General features: G+C 33.5%; 1 protein-coding gene across 2 annotated transcripts in view; it reads left to right on the top strand.

Annotated features, from left to right (window-relative positions):
- The window catches only part of LOC143247975 (puratrophin-1-like), a 216870-nt gene that overhangs the window by 40359 nt on the left and 155309 nt on the right, over positions 1-21202 (top strand). The gene's annotated exons all lie outside the window — the stretch shown is intronic.

The following is a 21202-nucleotide window of genomic DNA, read 5'->3' as shown; positions in this document are numbered from 1 at the left end:
AATATCCAAGTTAAAATACGTTATTATTGCACTCTCTCTTTCTCTTATGTATTAAAATTAACATAACTGGTGAGTAATCTTTCTTTACCAACGTATAAATATATATTTGAAATAACTGTAAGACATTCATTGTTTTATTAGTTCTGGTCGTTCTTCGACAACAGATATTATTACGTTTGCTTATAATTTATCAACAAAATTCACTAGAAGATAGTAAAGTTTCTAGTAATTGTGGTTTTGGAAAGGTACTTAGAAAACAACCTGAACATTGAACAATTTAAATGGGCTCTTAGATTACTTTTTATGTTTTTAAATATCAAACTACACACTGGGTTGTCTAGCCTACAACAGGTATCGAAACTCAAATTTTAGCGTCTTACGCATGCAGACTTATAGCTGAGACAGTAGGAAATGGGACAGGAAGAAAAATTATTTTCAGAAATGACATTAAACGCTTCAGTTCTGTTTTTAATGAGGAAAGTATTTGTAGATCGCTCTTTTCTATTTTTCTTACTAAAAAACAAATAAAACGGAACTTTACAAGTAAGAAAAAATAGAGGTTAGACACTTACTCCCTCTCTTTTGTAGGATAATTCAGTCTGCTATATTGCAGTATATATTGTACTTCGGTTTGTTTATTGATAAGCGAAACCCGATATTCGCGTCACGAGTCCAGAGACTTACCTCTAAGCCATTGCAGAGCCGAGTATGTTGTAAACAAAATAGAGACAATAAGTTGCCTCATGTACACCTTATCACTGGTTGTTGAAAATCAAATAGTGACCATGTGTATTCACTGGTACCAGACAAATTTCTAGTTAACTATGGTTAGAGATAGAAATGGCTAGCACTTGTGATGATGCTAAAACGTTTCCAGATGTAGGCCAACACAAAATAGCAGCGTGAGGAAATATCGTCCTTAACATAAATTCATTATCCACGTTGAAAGTGAAAACAATGAATAGAAGGCTTTTTCCTTTGTTGAAACATCGGAATAATAATGAAACTGGAATTGAAAACCACCAGGAGAGAAAATTCTTAGCATGGTTGCTGGTTACTTTTCAAAAAGTAAGTAAAGTTAATGGCAACATCGGTTCAACATGGAGAGGTGGTTGGAGTACTCGATTCGTAATCTGAGGGTCGCGGGTTCGAATCCCCATTTCACTAAACAGCTCGCCTTTTCAGCCATGGGAACGTTATACTGTGGCGGGTCGATCCCATTATTCGTTGGTAAAACAGTAGCCCAATAGGTGGCAGTGAGTGGTGATGACTAGTTGCCTTTCCTCTAACCTTACACTGGTAACTTAGGGACGGTTAGCATAGATAGCCCTCTTGTAGCTTTGCGCGAAATTCAAAAACAAACAAACTAACTAAAACATCGTGATAACTAAAGGAGTATAAGGCAGACATTTCGTGAATTAACCTTATTCCAGAACACCTAACACAGCTATCTGTGCCCTTCCCACTACGGGATTCTAAACCTGATTATCAGTGCTATAAGCCCTCGGGCATTCTCCTGAGTCAAAACATAAGTTACATAGTCTTGTACCTTAGAGCGTTTATAAATATTTTCATTTGTACTCATAACTGAATTCTATTTTGACCTCATATGAATTTTGGCTATCAGAGCTGTATGATATACCAACGATTTTAACACCATCAAATGTGGATACGTCTATTATTTATGTAATGCTAATTTTAATTTAAACTAAATTATTACATTGACGAACAAAATGATCGTTTGGTTTTATTTCTAAAAATGTACAAAGTGAGTAATTATCATGCAATTTTGTGATAATTTACATGTATGCTTCCCACTATTGAAATCGAACCTCACATTTCAGCGTTTAAAAGTCTGTAAAGGCCCGGCATGGCCAAGCGTGTTAAGGCGTGCGGCTCGTAATCTGAGAGTCGCGGGTTCGCATCCCCGTCGCGCCAAACATGCTCGCCCTTTCAGCCGTGGGGGCGTTATAATGAAACGGTCAATCCCACTATTCGTTGGTAAAAGAGTAGCCCAAGAGTTGGCGGTGGGTGGTGACGACTAGCTGCCTTCCCTCTAGTCTTACACTGCTAAATTAGGGACGACTAGCACAGATAGCCCTCGAGTAGCTTTGTGTGAAATTCAAAACCAAAAAAAAACAAAACAATAAAAGTCTGTAAACATACCATTAACTCACAGCAGGGTCTAAACTGAATTTGATTGCTGCTAAAATTAAGAATGTTCTTTGTAATTTTATGTAATGGAATCATGTTACACACGTAAAATGTATGTAACACATTTTTTTTTCTCGAATATCTCAAACTGTCGTCTTCTTTGGATAAAACGGTAAGATATACATTTTCTCTCACTTTTAAGTAAAACATGTGGAATAATCATAAAGTCTCTTCCTATTATTCCTAATATATAAAGAAAATATTTCTCACACATCACAACATATTAATGCCATTTAAAAAACTGTTTGATGTGGAAAAATTACATCTTGCAAGTGTTCTACCTTACGTACGACCGACAGCTTTTCTGTACTGTAAAATAGCGCGTAAACAGCGTGTGACGAGTTAACTTACGTAGTTAGTACATGTATATACTTCTATGGTTTAATCACTGTGATCATTTTTCCATTTAATTTCTATTTAGAGATGTGAAATAATAATATTATATCGATGTTATTTATGCGCATGTTCGATATACGATCACTAACAATCATTGATGACTCAGAAGTAAGGTTTGGTTTGTTTTGAAAATGTGACCATGTTTGGTGGAAGGGAATTCGAACCAACGACCTCATATTGTGAGCCGAGCGCCCTAACTATCTCGCCATGCCAAACCTCTCAGCGATAAGTCTCAGAAGTTACAGTGCTAAAATTCTGGTTTCGATCTCTACGATTGTCATTGCACACATAGACTAGTGTGACAGTCTGTGTGTAACTTATTTTGTTTTATAAAAAAATAACCAAACAAGCTAAGTAACAAAGCCTCTCGCTGTCTGGTTCACTGTCAATTCTCGTAATAGGAAATAAAACAAAAACTCAAGTGAGAAAAAAAGCCAAAAAACTTTCAGCTCAGGTACCGGTTTTATCTCCTTTACTTCACACTAGTAGTTTTAACTCATCATTTAACTTAGTATTATCTTGATGTTTTTTTAATTCGTGGTGGGTGGACAGGAGAACATTAGACTCACAAGTCTGCTCCTGGTGAGAGCAGTGTAATACTTATTAATATTGAGGTTATCTTGCACTATATTTCTGCATGTATATTTAGAAACTGCCCTATATGAAATATATAAATGTCACATTTTCTGCGATGGTGCCGTACCATTGATCCCTATAGAATTATCATTTAAATTCTTATCCCCATCCAAAAGAGTTATGCTTCTTCTGCTGTGTCTCAAGGTTATTTTAATAAATCACGTGATCAACCCAATAGCTCCTGGAACCTGGTCGAAAGTGGTAGTCTTGGGTCAACATCTGTTTATATCTATATATAAACTGAAACCTAGTCTGTTTACAAAGTGGTAGTCTTGGGTCAACATCTGTTTTTTTATCTATATATATATATATGTTTACTGGAACCTGGTCTGTTTACAAAGTGATAGTCTTAGGTCAACATCTGTTTTTTTATGTATCTGTCTACATATATATTTCTCTGCACAAGTATATTTAAAAAATAGCATATCATTTATACTAAATTTTGCATCAAACTGAAAGAAATCAAAACAACAGAAACTCCATACTTTCGACAATTTCAAGTAAAATCTTTAAAAAATTATCTTTCGTCTAGCGTTCCTGACCCAGTACGTTTTTCATGAATCAGTAATAAGTTTTAATCTGTCCTTGGTAGGAACGTGAAGTAATGTTTACACTATTGTGTAAATAATGAAACATTTTGAGAGTTTACTACTTCGATATTCATTATTCATTTGGTGTCACGTTTCTTTTTATGTCAGTGTTTTCTTTTCGTTAATTCTGTATGATAATGTACAAGGTTATAACATCATGGCCTCTTTCGTTTAAAATATTTAACAATTTAAAGAATTCAATATATGAAGGAACGCTAAAATCAGGAGATCGATTACCCTTGGTGAACTTAGTAGAGAGCCCAATGTGGCCTTGCTATAAGAAAAACATGCATATGAATGTAATCCTCTACGTTGAAAGAACCGTAAATACAATGTGTGCATTTAAATGTATTAAATTTATCCGTTTTATGTACATAAATATATATTACGTGCACTTCTGTTATATAGAGAAGGTACTAATACCTGAAGAGAAACTGTAATTCTTAGCTAGGAGAAAGTTTTATCCTGCAATCTATATTTGCGATAGTGAGAAACAAAAAAATAGTTTTTAATACATTTTCAACTTCTCTTTTTATCTTTTTCTAAATACGTGGTAGATTCTGGAATATGTAGATGGTACACATCGAAGCGTTGTTTATTTTATATAGTAACGGGGGTCTCATTTGGGTTCCCAGGCCTACAGTGGGTGCTTAGACCCACTTCAATGGATACTTAATTGTTCAGTGTATCAATGAGCATCCAACTGCATGGTTGGGATCCTGACAATTATAACCACAAAATTGTTAGTAAAAATTCAGGAAAGTATTCATATAATTCATACACAAATACACAGAATCACTCTTTATGATGACCCCCCCCCACGTCAAAATGAAATTTACTGGCTGTAAGGGCTATGCCTATTAGAATGTTTTCAGTCTTATTCAGTGTGATATTAAGAATTCATGGGCTCAACCAAGGAGGTCTTGGAAATCTTCTTGTAAGAATAACCCAATATCCTACTGCTCCTCTTGTTTGTTTTACAGGATCAAGAAGCAATCCTCAATAAAACTCCTGAGTCAACGGACCTTCATACATCTTCTTTGAATTTTAATATAATCCAAAATGTTCTCGAGGGTTGTTACCGTGAAATTGTGTTTACACTGTCTTTGTTTTTCAGTAACTGTTTATGATAATTCTATTCTCGATTGCACAAACATTTGAAATGTTTCTTTTTTTAATTTGTATGCCAAAAGTTACAAGTTACTGATGTTTTATAACCCATGTAACTAAAGTAAGTTTTAGATTTTGTTATGAAAAGAGCTTCCACACAAATCCTACAGGACTTGTGATGCTATAATGGTATATTTACATATGTTTTTTTTCCTTTACTCAAATCATTTATCTTCTTCTTACACTCTCTATATGTGCACAATTCGTCATTATCAGGTATTCATTTGCACGATTCCTCATTATAAGATATTCATTTAGGTATCACCTACGTAGCGAAGTGATATCCGAAAACTGATTCATCTTTAGTGACCATATTGCTTTGATCATTAAATGCAAAATGAAACTTAAGGCCTACTAAGCAAAATGGGATCTCTATATAAAACTTACTGGTTGAAAAACGCCATGGTACACTTGTATTAACGCGTATGTTACTGTCTGTAAAGCAAACGAACCCTTTATATTTTTACATAAAATTTTATATGGACAACATGAAAATGAAAGTATGCTGTAAAGTCAAGGTTTAAAAAAAACAGCTGATAAGACCTGGATGACTAATCCAGAAGAAAGATAAGGCGCGGCACTATGGATGTTGCTGAGTTAGTTTAATTAGGATGCTTTGTTACAAGATAAAGGGGCAGCCTCACGTACCAGCTCTGTAACGGAACCACCTTTTCACCCAACTATTGTTACACTTCTGTTCTACAAATTTCTAAGTACACAAAACAATAACTATTTGAACCTGTACGCACCATTTCCGTATGTAGCTGCTGAAATGCTCCAGTGGTATGTTTTTCGTTAGTCAAGTAGTGGTATTTGTTGTAATAACCATATGACATCATCGTTATGTTAGGAACTGAATTAACCAGTGTTATCTAGACCACACTTACTTGTAAACATTATAATTAAACGTTACCAGAGCATAAGCTTTTTTGTTAACATTAATTAATTTATCTGAAAATCGAAGTTTACAAGTAAACAAGTTATTCAAAGATCGTGTGTGCACGGTTAGTTATGTATAGTTATTAATACTTCAGAAACATAAATGCTGGTCAGTCCAGTGAGAAGTAAGTTATTAACAAAATTGTAAATTACTATTACATGAGTTAGATATAAGTTAAATGTTGCCTGATAAATGGATGATAAATAGTTCTAGCAGAAGTATGTATCTGTTACTTTTTTTATTTGTTTTTTAGTTACGCAAATAATACGTATCCACCAACACTAAAGCAACAATAGTTCTCTAGATCAGTGGGTTATAACAACTACGTTATTATATTACGTAGTAAAGCATAGTGCTTTTTTATATTTGTGACTGTAGCATAAAAAATAAATGTATATTATATTCACCTATTGCTTTCTTAACACTAAACATAAATTTTATTTAATTTTCTACTTTTACAAAGTTAAAAATAAAAATTTACGAATCATATAATAATATCTAATAACGCCACCTATAATAAAGTGTATGTTCTTCGTATACATTCATGTTAATCATGATTTGAATTTGTTTATTGATCACTAGACGTAATGTTATAACTCAATTTGTATATAAAGTGATGATAGTTATATAGATATTGCATACATACCATTACCGGAAGCCATAACAATATTGTATGTGTGTGTGTGTGTTTATCATTATCAGGAGCCACCAAAATATTGTACGTATATAGTTATCATTATCATAAGTTATCACAATATTGTATGCATACAGTTATCATTACAGAATTGATCACAATATTGTATATATACAGTTATCATTATGAGAAGGTATCACAGTATTGTATATATACAGCTATCATTATCAGAAGGTATCACAGTATTGTGTCCCCTGCTAGAACAGCAGTAAATCTTCGGATTTACAACGGTAAAATCAGATTTGATTCCCCTCGTAGGCCCAGCAGATAGCCCAATGTGACTTTGCTGTAAGAGACACACACAGAGTATCGTATGTATACAATTATTAGAGACCGCCACAATATTATATACACCATTATCAGAAGCTATCTTAAAATTGTATATATATATATGTATATATCGTTGCCATCACAATTATCTAACAACGGGAACGTAATTTACACAAGAACTGAAACGTCTCAGGCGAAAAACGAAACGACTAATATAGTAAAGCAAATTCATTTCCACAAATAGATAACTCCGCCCCCTTTTTTAATATAAGTGATAAGAATGTGACGTTAGTCGTTAGAAACATCAGTACAGACATTAGTTTCAATATATTTAAGTATAGTCTAAAGAACTCATGAAATCTGTTAATCAATCGTATCTTACCAGCTATCAATCGGGGACGGTGGTGCCATTATGTGATCTGAATTAAAATTATGAATCAGATGATAACAAACGCACTTCTCAGAACGAATGAAACATTATATATCCACAGCGTTTTTTGTTTTTTTCAGGGGCGTAGGCAAAATCTATAAAAGTAGGTGTTAAATTTTGCAAAGAAAAAAGAAGAATGACGAGGCCTAACTGAGACATTTTAATGGTATCTGAGGTTATATTTACATCGTTTACTTACATACACATCCATCAATTTTTAAAAGATTACGAGTCGAAGCTTTAGTCATCTGGTCATGCCGGGCCTGCTGCCCGAAGCTCCAGAATGAATAAGACTACCCTTGCAAATGAAAAGAATACAATACGATTAAAGCATGAAAGTGTAAAACTTATAACGTGTTGTATATGATAGGAGTGTGTTGGAATTCATGTGAAAAATATTTGCATACTGGGTGTCCACAAGTTATACACCTAGTGTAAATTATTAACACAATGTTGTATATAGTAATCAAATGAATATGAATCATTACAATTACACGTGGTATTAGAATCAATATGAATCATCACAGTTACATGTGGTAATCGAATCAATATTAATTATCACAGTTACATGTGGTAATCGAATCAATATGAATCATCCTAGTCGCATGTGCTAATTAGAGTTACTCGATTCGGCACACAATAACACCTTGTAGTCGCATTTATCTCATTCTTCATATAGTCATATGTGGTATTTTAATTTGTCTAAATTTACGTGTGATAATCGAATTTATTTGGAAATTTAAACAATCACATGTGGTAATATAATTAAACAATTACATGCGGCAATCTTATTTATCTGAATCATCACGTGATCACACACGTTAATTGGTCTTACCTAAATTTTCACATATTCACACCTCCAACTATTCATGATAATAAGAATTACTTGAAACTTTATAAGTCATGTGTCACAGCAAGATTTCTGTGGCACTTTATAAGTGGCATGCATTAATCGGATTTATCTGAATCATTACACGATCATATTATCTAATCGCATTTGCTGAATTTTCACAGATTCACAGTCAATCTTCGCATACAACTATATACACGTTTTATCTCTTGCCCAGTCACATTTCTGAATACTCACAAAACAACGCCACCTGGGGATCTAATAGATTTAAATACTTCACTTAGATAGACATATACCGTATTACGGCATAATAAAATGATCAAATATGATTGGATGAAAATTTTATAACCACTCTGTCTTATTCAAGGTTTGCTTGCCTTGGAAACATTTTGTTTATCGTATTTACGCCTTACAATTTAAAGAAGGCAACATCTAGCAGCCTTTCCTTTTCTAAACTGTGTGTGCTCCTTACTTAAAAAAACGTTGTTATAAGTTAACATTGTTTCTATCTGACGACATCTAGCAGCCTTTCCCCTTCTAAACTGTGTTCCTTAGTTTATAAAACGTTGTTATAAGTTAACATTGTTTCTATCTGACAAATCTAGCAGCCTTTCCTCTCTAAACTGTGTTCCTTAATTTATAAAACGTTGTTATAAGTTAACATTGTTTCTATCTGACAAATCTAGCTACCTTTCCTTTTCTAAACTGTGTTCCTTAGCTTATAAAACGTTATTCATATTGTTTCACACCAAACAACAAAGTTATTACTTGTCATGTTAATAATAGACGAGAAAGTTGTTCAATGTTTCACATTTACATAGCATTTGCACTATGTTTTCATACGCCTGCGTAACCTCGAATTGACGCTTTATCTAATTAAGCTACGTTACCTCAACATGCACATTAACCCACATGGAAACCGTTTCAGTGGGACGTCTGAAGAATGATGCGCGTGAACCAGTGACATCCTTTGCAGTTCTTAACATACAAACAGGGAGATAATGCAGTCCGACTTTCTTGTATTGTATAATCTTAAACTCAAGAGCTTATACTCTCGATTAAGTATGACATTTGCCAGTTCAACAGTACGATGTAGTATTGTCAAGTCTCCAGAGATAAAAATAAGCGGCGCTGCCGTTTAAAAGAAGCCCAAAAATAACAGTACGAGCTTCTAAATTGCTTTTTTATGGCTTAACCTCAAAATGGCGATTTGCACGGCTTAATTGGAATATCGAATGCGTCGAATGGGCGGGCCAGAAAGTTCAAAATTGTGGATGTGTTTCTTAATCGAACAGAATTAGGGATAGGAAGTTCTAAAAATGTAATGATGTGTAGCCTATTAACTGACTCAGTCAATCATTGAAACCAATCTTACAACCATTTTAATGCGTATTGAACTTAGATACAACAAAAACGACCTCAGACTAAAACAATCCCAAAAAACGCTACCTGCAACTCTCGGAAAATTAAAGTGAATTTCAAGAAACACAAGCCCAATTCCGCTTATTAAAAGTGGACTGGACAACACTAGTATGATGATGTTTTTTAGGACCAATGGACCGAACGTGGCCTAGTAGCTGGACATACTCGAATATTAAATCTATTACCGCACTTCAAACTATGGCGGTCATATCCCACCATTCGATTAGAGTAACCCTTGAGTTGGCAGTGTGTAATCAGTTTCAACTATTGTAAGGTCGTTCATATTTTTCCGAAATGCATCCTTTTTGTTTCAAGCCACCGTGTAATTTAAGAAAAAAGAAACAACTCGTTCCCAAATATTTTATCTTTTACTCACAACAAGTTCGTGGCATGAGTGCCACTACATAACTAGATTTAAGGAAGAACATTTTAATACACAAACATAGATATTGTTTACACATATCAAATGTTTCTCACTTCACGATCTGACCGTAAGAGTTTCACCTATCCACTGGTAACAGCAACAATAAAGGCATTTTATATAATTTAGAAATATGAAGCCGTTTTCTGGTGTCCTATAGTTCTTAAAAATAAAAACTACAACGGAGCAAAATTATAAGTTTAAGATTAAATATCCTATGTTTCTAATTAGCATGTTAGTTTGAATTTCACTGTTAACATTTTTAGGAGTAATTGAGACGACGCTGACATCCAGTGGCATCAGTTTTTTGTTTATCTACAAACTGAATGTAGAAGTGCCAAAGTAATAACTGTCATTTTTGGAAACCAAAAACAAAGTATTAACAGCGCCCTATTTCTCAGTAAAACAATCCATCAGTTACACCTACCACAGTAAGTTCTCTACTCAGTTATTACAACTTTTAATCTACAAAATACATTTTGTCGATGCTGCTACAATTAAACAAATTAAATAAGTCTTTATATGTATAAGTCACAATATTAAATATCTAATAACAGCGAATAGTGGAATATTATACATGTTAGTTTGTTACACACGCTCAGGTATTAATTATGAGCTTTTTTGTTTGTTTGGAATCGAGCACAGAGCTACACAATGGGCTGTATGTACTCTGCCCACCACAGAGATCAAAACCCAGTTTCTAGCAATGTGAGTCCGCACACACACCGCTGTGCCACTGGGGGAGAGGCTAATTATGAGCATTTTTGTAATAACATAAAATTTATCCAGTAAACTTTTTATAAATGAATTCCCATCAGATATTTGTTTTTTTTTATTTTTGTCTATACTTTTTATTAGGTTTGTTAAAATATATCGTTTAGAAAACGTTCGATATTTATTGCATTTGATTTTAAAACTTTTAATTAGTTTTTGTTTGTTTGTTTTTTAATTTCGCGTAAAGCTACACGAGGGCTATCGGTGCTATCCGTCACTAATTTAGCAGTGTAAGGCTAGAGGGAAGGCAGCTAGTTATCATTACTCACTGCCAACTCTTGGCTACTCTTTTACCAACGAATAGTGGGATTGACCGTCAAATTATAACGCCCTCACGGCTGAAAGGGCGGATATATTTTAATTAGTTAGCTACAAATTCATACGTAAACAAGACTAAAAGGTAAATCATTGTTATTATGGTTTTAAAATGCGAAGAATTTAATTTTGAGGCATGCCAATGTTTTATTTGGCCTTTCGTACTTTCTTGATACGCAGAAACATATGTGTATATAAAAGTTTTTCTGTGTTAATATGAAAAATATCAAAGTTATCTTAGATTGGAGTGTAATAAAAAACATTGTTCATTTATCAGCATCAATTTTTACTTGCTAAATATTAGTTTAGTATCATCAGTGATTTCAAACCCTATGTTTATTTTTTGCCGATAGAATTAAAATATTTGTATAATGTTTTCATTGGTGTTTTTAAATGTCCCCCGGTAAGTTTACGGATTTACAACGCTAAAATAAGGAGTTCTATTCCCTTCGGTAGACATACCAGATAGCCCGATATGGCTTTGCTATGAGAAAACACATGCTGTTTTTAGTTGATTATCATATGAAAGTTCCTGCTATAAATTATTGAGAATGGTTTTGTTCAATGGGTTGTCTTTAATTTTTCTTGTTATTTTGGCCATGTACTTGAATATAATTAACTGTACTTGATTTATTTATCTCACATTTCTCAGTTGATGTACGTGTGGTTGTTACTTGCAAGGATTTACTGTTATTTAACTATGACTGCCCTTCTATTGGTTGAATCACCTAAGGCAATAAAATACGTCTGTCTCGAAGAGAAAAAAGCATCTCACAAAAACTTTTAAGAAGGATTTTCATGATTTTATAGGTACATTGTTACTTTTATTACTACTTCGAATCACTTTGTTTTCTTCGGTGTTTTTTTCGCTTCTTATTTTTCTTGCCTTCTTTTATGACTAGGCGTCGTCTACTGGTTAGCGTGTTTGTTTGGAATTAAGCACGAAGTTACACAAAGGGCTATCTGTGCTCTGTCCACCACAGGTATCGAAACCCGGCTTCTAGTAGCACTATTCTGCAGACATACCGCTGTGCTACTGGGAGAGGCTGTTAAAACGTGTTCAGCCTTTGAATCTGAAAGTTCACCGCTCGCTACCGCACAAAATCGCTCTGTTCACCTTGGATAAGTTATGAGAGTGGACACAGAGAGCTCAAGGGTTGGCGGTTGGTGTTACTGCCTTACTCTGCTCTATCAGTTCAAAAGTAAGAATGGCTTTATGTAGCGTCGTGCGAAAATTCTGAAACACAGCTTTTCTTCTTTGACATTTAAACTTCCCAAATGAACTAAGTGTTAAAGAATTGTAAATGTAAACAGTGGAGTACGCGCTCATGTATAAGGTGCATGCACGTCTTACTTTGTTAGTTCACTTGGAAACCCAGAAAAAATAATTTGATTAACATATTTTGAAGTTGTAAGTGTTCTCTAGTTTTACCCTGATTCAGTAAAACCTGTGCAAGTCGGAAATATCAAATTTTTGCAACATTACCTTAAGATTTCTCTTATAAAAGGCCCTCTATATGGCAGAACCTGCGTAACACAAACAAAAAACTATCTTTCACCTACCTCTTATATCAACAAGGTAGGATTAGAACCTGAGTAAGGAGGAAAAAAATGTTTTTGATTAAATATTAATTTCTTATTTAATTAATAACTTCTTTAAATATTGATAAATTATTGCTAAATTAATAATTTATTTAAGTACTGATAAATTGTTGGACATTTTGTTACAGTAAGTATTGGTTAAATATATTCTGTTCTTTTTTCTGTCGTCATTATTTTTGCAGTTAAATTAGATTCATGATTTGTAGAAACATATTTGTCTTTTAAGTGCAAAATTCTACTGTTTAAATAATTCTCGCGAAAAAATAAAATCCTATCTTTCCTAATATTAAAGTTTAGGAAAAATGTGCCATGGGTAATAGGTAAAAGTGAAAATCCGCACTGTTTTAAAGATTTAAGAAAGAATCAACTTCCTGTGGAATGGAAAGCAAATAATAAAGCGTGGATGACAAGTGCTATATTTAAGGAAATTTTGAAGAAATTAAACAAAAGAATGGAACAAAAATAGGAATATTCTATTTTTCCTAGATAATGCAACTTGTCGCCAAAAGTTCAATTTTCAAATGTTCATTTAGTGTTTCTACCTCTATGTACACCATTAGTTCTACAGCCACTAGATAATGGAATTATACAGTGTATAAAACTGAAATACAGCAAATTGATGCTTCAACATATTATTGAAAACATGGACGACTGTAAGAGAGCATCTGAAATTACCATAAAAATTGACGTGTTAGATGCAATTCCCTTTTTAAGTCATTCAATCAAATGCGTGAAAGATGATAAAATAATAAAGTGCTTTCGAAACTGTAGATTTATTTTTGATAATGGCGGAGATTCTGGAGAAGTTGTTTGTTATGACAATCCTAGCGAAATCCAAACTCTGATTGAGAAGATTGTTACAGATGATTCTGTGACCACACAAAAAGCTTTGTGAAAACTTGACAAAAATGTTTTAACAGAAATTGATGAAATTGATTTAAAGTCTATAATAGAATCGCAAGATGGTAACAGTGTGAGAGATTCAGAATATGAACAAAATAGAAAAGATAGTGAGGAAATAGAAATTCCTACTTCATTGCAAATGTTAAGTTATATTAACGCTATCAAATTGTGTGCGAAAATGAAGGGGAAAATGAACTTCATGAAAAGGCCGTAGAATTGGCGTTCACTTTTAACTGCATGTGAAAGCCCATTAAAAAAACGAAACAGTTGAAATAGGACACTTTCTTCAAATAAATTTGATTAAGATTTTCTGTATTTATGTATATTTTGTATGTCTATTTTTGTTTTTATTCTAATAAATATAACATAAGCAGTATAATAACTTTATTCACAAGCGTCTTACTTCCCTTTAGTCAAGCAAGTAAAATGTCCCGCTCAAACATTATACATAATTAAAGAAATGCATTTTCACTGTCTAAGCCGGAAAATTTACTCGGTCCCGTGCGATTCCACCTTAGACAGGTTTTACTGTATAAATATATGTATGGGTTGGTGTATGTTTGTGTATGGTGTGCATAAACATGTTTTTATAGCTTCAGCTTAATCTCTTTAGTAATATTTACATGTACACACCTCCTCTTTATAAATATATGAATGTGTTTTAATAATGTTATTCTCTTTCTGCTCACAGATAGTTCTAATCCTCACTTTCCTTAATATATAATTTTTCTTCTTTTCTGTCTCTTTTTTTATTTGTTATTAAACACAAAACTACACAGTGGACTGACTATCTGTGCTCTACACCACAAGTCCGCAGACATATCGCTGTTACAATGGGAAGCGTCCCTCTTTATATATATCTATATGTGTGTGTTTGTACTCTTACTCTTTACATAAATGTATTTAAATATCTCTCTTAATTTTAATGCAGAAGAACTTTGTATTGTTTTTGTTATCGTTTATTTGTTTTTGAATTTCACGCAAAGCCACACGAGAGATATCTGCGCTGATCTTCCCTAATTTAGTAATGTAAGACTAGAGGGAAGGCAACAAGTCACGAACACCCGCCGCCAACTCTTGGGCTACTGGTTTACAAACGAATAGTGAGATTGACCGTCACATTATAATGCCACCACGGCTGAAATGGCGAGCATGTTTGAGGTGATTAGGATTTGAACCTGTGAACCTCAGATTACGAATCGAGTGCTCTAATCATCTGGCCATGCCAGGCCTATTTTTGTTATATAGCTTATTATCCATAATTTTAATTTTGTTTTGAATGCATCGTGAGGAATTATATATATAAATGTCTACATGTTTTACTCCTTTTTTACATTTTTTTACTAACAATTCTTACGTTCTTGAGTAAGCACAATTATTGTGCTCTTCTCGAAAATTAACCATGATTTTTATAAAAACCCTACAGGGGGGAAAGGAAAAATAAAACCTAGAAAGGCACAACAAAGATTTAACTTCGTAGTGAGAATATACTCTAACAGTGTCACTGATTAAGTTGGTTTGTCGTGCATGTCCTAGAGACTCGACTTTCGCTAAATTTCACTGGTTAATTAGGAAAGTCGTGTCTTTCAAGCTCTTAAAGTAAGATATTTTCCACTAATAGATCAAAACTCGTATATACACCAGACGAGATCTACTTTTCACTTCCGTGATTCAGGTTAAACCTGTGTCAGTTTCAGTTTTTATGTTTTACGAATCATATCCCTCCTCGTGATTACAACGAACTTCTATTATTATAGTTACAAACTCAGGTGAAACTGTCAAATGCTTCCTAGTTTATTACTTGCTTTACTCGATGTATTTGCTTTTTCTTTCTGAAGAAAGTCTTTGTTATGTAAATACATTTTATTCTTTCTTATAAACTATTAGACGATGTCGCGCTAGTCGCTATGATTTCAGTTCAGATGATAAATTGTTTGTTATTTGAAACGAATTAAATATTCACTTTAACAATTGAAGTAATATTGTTCAATTAACTTATTTCGAAACAAACTCCTTAACTCAGTTAAAAGAAACTTAAACGGCCGATACTTGCTAATTTTAGATACAAACTGTTTATAACTTGCGACTTATGCCCATATAAATAAATTACATGTTCTATTAAGCCATTAATTATTTTATGTAAGTAAATAACACAATATGTTGTCTTATTAACACACTTGATAATTCTCTTGGTGTTTTTTTTTTTTTTGCCTCGCGCCTCTATTTTGTCTTAAATGTTTGTTCGTTTTTTAATTTCGCAAAAAGCTACACGCGGGCTATCTGCGCTAGCCGTCCTTATTTAGTAGTGTAAGACTAGAAGGAAGGCAGCTAGTCATCACCACCTATCAACAATTCTTGGGCTACTCTTCTACCAACGAATAGTGGAATTTACCGAACATTATGACGCCCCTACAGCTAAAAGGGCGAGCATGTTTGGTGAGACTGGGATTCGAACCTGCAACCCTCAGATTACGAGTCGAGTGTCTTAACCACCTAGTCATGTCGGGCATTTTTGTCTTAGAAGGCAGATTTAATTATCATTGGTTATGAATATAAATTATTATTTTTATCTTTTTAAAGCAGGCTTGTATGGCTTATTGTGACTAATAGACCAGGACAGTGTAGACATTTAGTGTAGCAAATACTGAAAGGAACTAAAAGAGGTTATTGACTTTTCTCCAGTGATTGTCTGTTTATTACACCTTGATGAATCAGTCGAAAGAAACAACAAAAGGCGACTTTTATCCTTGTTTATTAATTATTTTGGTTTCCGAAGTAATCACAGATAACTGGGGCGTAAATTGATCATGTATAACCTTTAATCATTCTTCTGAACCAAGATCAGGTTTTTCACGTACATGGCATCACGTAATGGGTTTTCCTGAATACAAAGGTGATATGCGCTCATGACTAATGTTTGCCTTTTCACAAATTTCTTAAACTTGTAAGTTACAGAGTATTATTATATTATACTTAACAGCATTAAATGTGCTTCGTTGAAAGATGGTTGCGGCACTAAAAACGTTTCTTAACGACTGGCAGTTTTGTTATCACTTATTCAATCACAGGTTCTATTTTTACTGTTACAGTTTCTCAGTGTAACCTGACGTAGTAAAACAGATATTTAGATATTCACGAAGTCTGCAGAAAACTGATCCCGCCATCTTCAATAATAATGGTATATTCTAATAAAAAAAATGGTTAACATAAACAGAAAATATATAAATGTGGTCTCTATGTTATTGTTTAAATGTGGTCTCTATGTTATTGTTGATGTCGAAAGCGCTGTTTAATGATTAGCAAAATGGTTACATATGCTGGTGATATTCATCTGTAGCTGTCGTAAGTTCTAGAACCACGCAATGAGTTCAGCTGAGAGTCGCGCTAAACATGCTCACCCTCCAGCCGTGGGGTGTATAATGTGACGGATCGTTGGTGGACACACTGCTAAATTAGATACAAGTCAAGTCTAAATACAGTAAAGATATGAGTAAAGTTAAAACATTAAAAGCGATGAAGGTAAAAGTCATTTTATTTAAAATGTTATATGAAAGGTAAAATGGGGTTACAACTCTTGAACAAGAACATATCAAACAATAGGTTAATAAAAACAACAACAACTAGTCTGATCGTTTGGCCAACTGTGCTGTCCAACTGGATCTAGAAGTTGCTTATTCTTCTTGACCACTAGACTGGCGTACAGAGTTACAACAGTAATGGACTGAAACCTCAAGTCCATCTTCTCTCAGAAAGGAAGAATGTACATTTATTTACAAAACCGGCGTAAAACAACATCCAAATTATAAAATTCCACCTGACTAGATCCATTTTACATCTTCAAACCTGCGTACACGTGTACTCCAATATCAAATTTCAATCTAGTGAGGGTAAAAAAAAAAAACTACTTTCTGAAAATTCATGCTCAATATCTAAACTCATATGAATAAACAGGAGGCTTAAAGTGAGGAAAAAAATAACTATGGGTGGTAACCTGAAGATACAACGCAGAAATGGTGAACAGTAAACTTCCAGGCTGAGGTAACATATAGAAACATATCTGAATTTTGATGTATTAAAAATAAAGTCATAGAAAACGATAGGATCGTTTGTTTGTTTGCTAGCCGTCCCTAATTTAGCTGTGTAAGACTAGAGGGAAGGCAGCTAATCATCACCACCCACCGCCAACTTTTGGGCTTCTCTTTTACTAACGAATAAGGGGATTGATCGTCACATTATAACTCCTTCCTAAATCTTTTACACACACCGCTCTTGAGTAAACTGATATTTGAAATCCAGGTGTTTTCTTTGTATCAAGTTACACAAATGTTTTACAGGAAGGGGGCCTTGAAAAGCTCATTCAGTGTTGAGCTAATTCATATTGCTAAAATTTCATGATTAACGACCGCATAACCTGGAATGAAGACTGTTCGTCATTGCACAAGGATACATTCAGTTTTCATTACTTTTGTATTGTGACAAATGAAGACTTTGCTCATTTTACTTTAGGTGTCCAGACTCTCTTATTTCCATACCGACTTCAAAAGCTCATATAAAATAAACGGAAACTAAGGACCGTTATTCGATACATTGCTAAGTCTAGGCTAGTAATAGTACTTTAATAAACGTTATATAATCTACACAAATTAATACAAAGAAAGAACGCAATTTGTTGAACTATTTGTAACTGGAACATTAACCTGCGCCTTAAAATGCCTTAAATATTTTTATTGTAAAGATATACAGAAAAATAGAAAATATTACAATATATGAAATTTTGTTCAGAATGGTCTATACGCTGGTAGTTTCCCTGCCTATATTGTTTGTATGTATTATATAAAATTATATGTATATGTTAACTCTCTTACCATCATTTATTTAAATAAATCAAAACTATGCAGGCTGTGTTGTGTACATCATTATAACTTTGAGATGAAAGCCTTCCGAATGTAAGAGACAATAACATATTTAAAAACCTGAAATTTAGGTCAAAATGTCCGATCATAGTAAATGGAGTTTTGTTCAAGCCATTCAGTTCTCTATATAATTTGATTCTTCTGTCTTTTATACAAAACTAGAATTAAATTTATTATCCAGTCTACCTTCTTCACCTTTCTTATCGTTCATCAAGGAGCGAGCCCTGCAAGCATTCTGATCTCTTTAACTATACATATAATAGTATACTACACTTCTGTTTACAGGAGGCCTCTGTTGTATATAAGGTTAACACACATTGTTTTTAATTTTAATTTATTTTTGTTGTGTTTGAAGTCTGCCTGCTCATTACTCACAAGAATCGTGAGCGGGCTATGAAAGATGGCGCTGATAACGAAATATTACAGTTATTCTCGTGGTTTAAAAAATTCAAACGTGTCAGGAGATGATTTGAAGATTACATATATATATCGTGTTCCTGAAGAATGTTTAATGTATATAAAACGTAAATCTATATTTCATTACATCGAAAACATGTTCCTCTTTATTTCTTTCGTTTTTGTTGTGTGTACTTTACATTCGTGGTTTACGTTATGGTTGACTTCAGTGGACATCAAAATAATAATAACAGTGGGCAGAATTTTTTACTCGGCCTTCGTTTTTTCTATTTATCTTTTTTTCTAGAGAATTATAACATCAAGAGCTTAGAATTTCTAGTAAATACATAATTCCTTCTCTTTAACATAGAGTAAAAGATGTGAAAACACATTATACGGCATTAATATGTTACGTCTAACTACTAAGCTGAATAGAAAAATATGGTGTATTTTACACCAATTTTTTGTTTTGTTTTCATAGAATTGGACTGCTTGCTGGTGATTAGTTGTTTGTTTGTAATTATGCACAAAGCTGTAAAATAGACTATCTTTGCTCTGCCCGTTTATAGAGTTGTAAGTCCGCAGACATTCCGCTGTGATACCGGGGAGCATGGTAGTGATGAATCATACTACATACAAAGATAAATAACTGGATTTATCTACTTAAAAGGAGCTAGTTGGCTCTGTGGTAGAAGACTGGATTTTGAAGCTTTGTATGCGTTATAAAGGTGACGGTCAATTCCTTAACATCAATGTTGAATGAAAGGGTGCTTCTCTTATGATCAATAGTTCATTATTAGGACCTTTAACGATTTTTATAATCGAACAAAATTTAGTAAATAGATATTTTGTGTTAAGCTGTTATTGTTTTGATTTTTGATTTTCTTAAGGGAAACACACAGTTCTCACTATCAGCGGTAGCTCAGGTTTTCCACTTTTGGTTCCCCATTAGGTGTTTAATAAATCAAAATGATAAACAAAATAAACCAATCCAAATGAACAGGAAGAAAGAAGGACAGACAAAATTTATAATAGCGCGTTGTTCTTGCATGGACTGTTTCATTTCTGAATAAGGGGTGTGGTCGGATTTCACTTCCGCAGAAATGAGCAGTTTTTACATAATGCTTTTTAATGGTGAAGCGGTATCATCATTATATGTGTTTTTATACAGTTGGAAACCTTGACCCAAAGACAGTTTTTTTTGTCTGTTTATTAAAACTTTTAATCCAGTAATTCTCTCTAATGTACAATTTTAACTGTCAGTTTAAGTATATGGATGTCTGTGACTTCTATATAGAATAACAAATTCCTATAGAAGACGTGTTAAAAAAGTTGGCTGCCATATGTTATGTTGTAAAATGTAAGATTTCACTTACGCGCTATTTTCTTTCAGCTCACTAGTGATAGTGATACTATTAAGTAGGACCACTTACTAAAGTTACAGTTTATACATTGTAGAATGTAAAACCTTGTTACCCAGTCAGACCTCCTTAAAAATCCGTTTCACTCACACCATATTTAAGTTTTTAGGTTTTTGTTTGTTTGACTTAGAGCAAAGCCAGTTGGGCTATTTGCTGCGTCTACAGCATTGAAATGAACCCGTGATTTTAGCATTACAAGTTCGAAAAGTTATCACTTTTTTATTAAGATTTCGAGTCACATGTTTGCACAACAGCAATATTGGTTTGATTTTTTATACACTAAAAAAACACTATATTTTCGATTTTTATATTAATGTAACATTACCAAAACCTGAAGTCTGCCAGTATAACAGTAAGTGAGTGTGGAAGGTCATAATTAAATTCCTCTTGTAATTTCTTAGTCTACATTATTTTTTAAAAATTAAGGTATACATATTGCTTCAAGCATAGACTCAACTACATGTTAATATTATCCTAGCCTCTATATGTGTATCTTTAGCTAAGGATAGCTTGAGTTGGGTTTTTTGGTAGCAAGTATTCGTATATATGTGTGTAGTCTCTCATCACTTTTCAACACAAACATGTAGACACAGGTCATTCTACTTCTAAGTCCTTTCTAGCTTCATTCATTTATTTTTATTATTTTCTAATTATATTTATTTATTCCGCACACAGATATACAGTTGGGCAGACACACACTTTTTAATCAATAAAACAACTCCCTACTGTCCCCGAGTCAGGCTGAAGGCACGACAGGTAGTATCTATGTGGAAGGTAATTTGAAACGATGCCGAACAGAAAATACCATATGTATATTACTAGACTTTCAATGAAGTTGAAGTGAT

Source organism: Tachypleus tridentatus, chromosome 1, assembly GCF_004210375.1.
Source record: "Tachypleus tridentatus isolate NWPU-2018 chromosome 1, ASM421037v1, whole genome shotgun sequence".
Taxonomy (NCBI): domain Eukaryota; kingdom Metazoa; phylum Arthropoda; class Merostomata; order Xiphosura; family Limulidae; genus Tachypleus; species Tachypleus tridentatus.
This window is presented reverse-complemented; position numbering and strand designations above follow the sequence as displayed.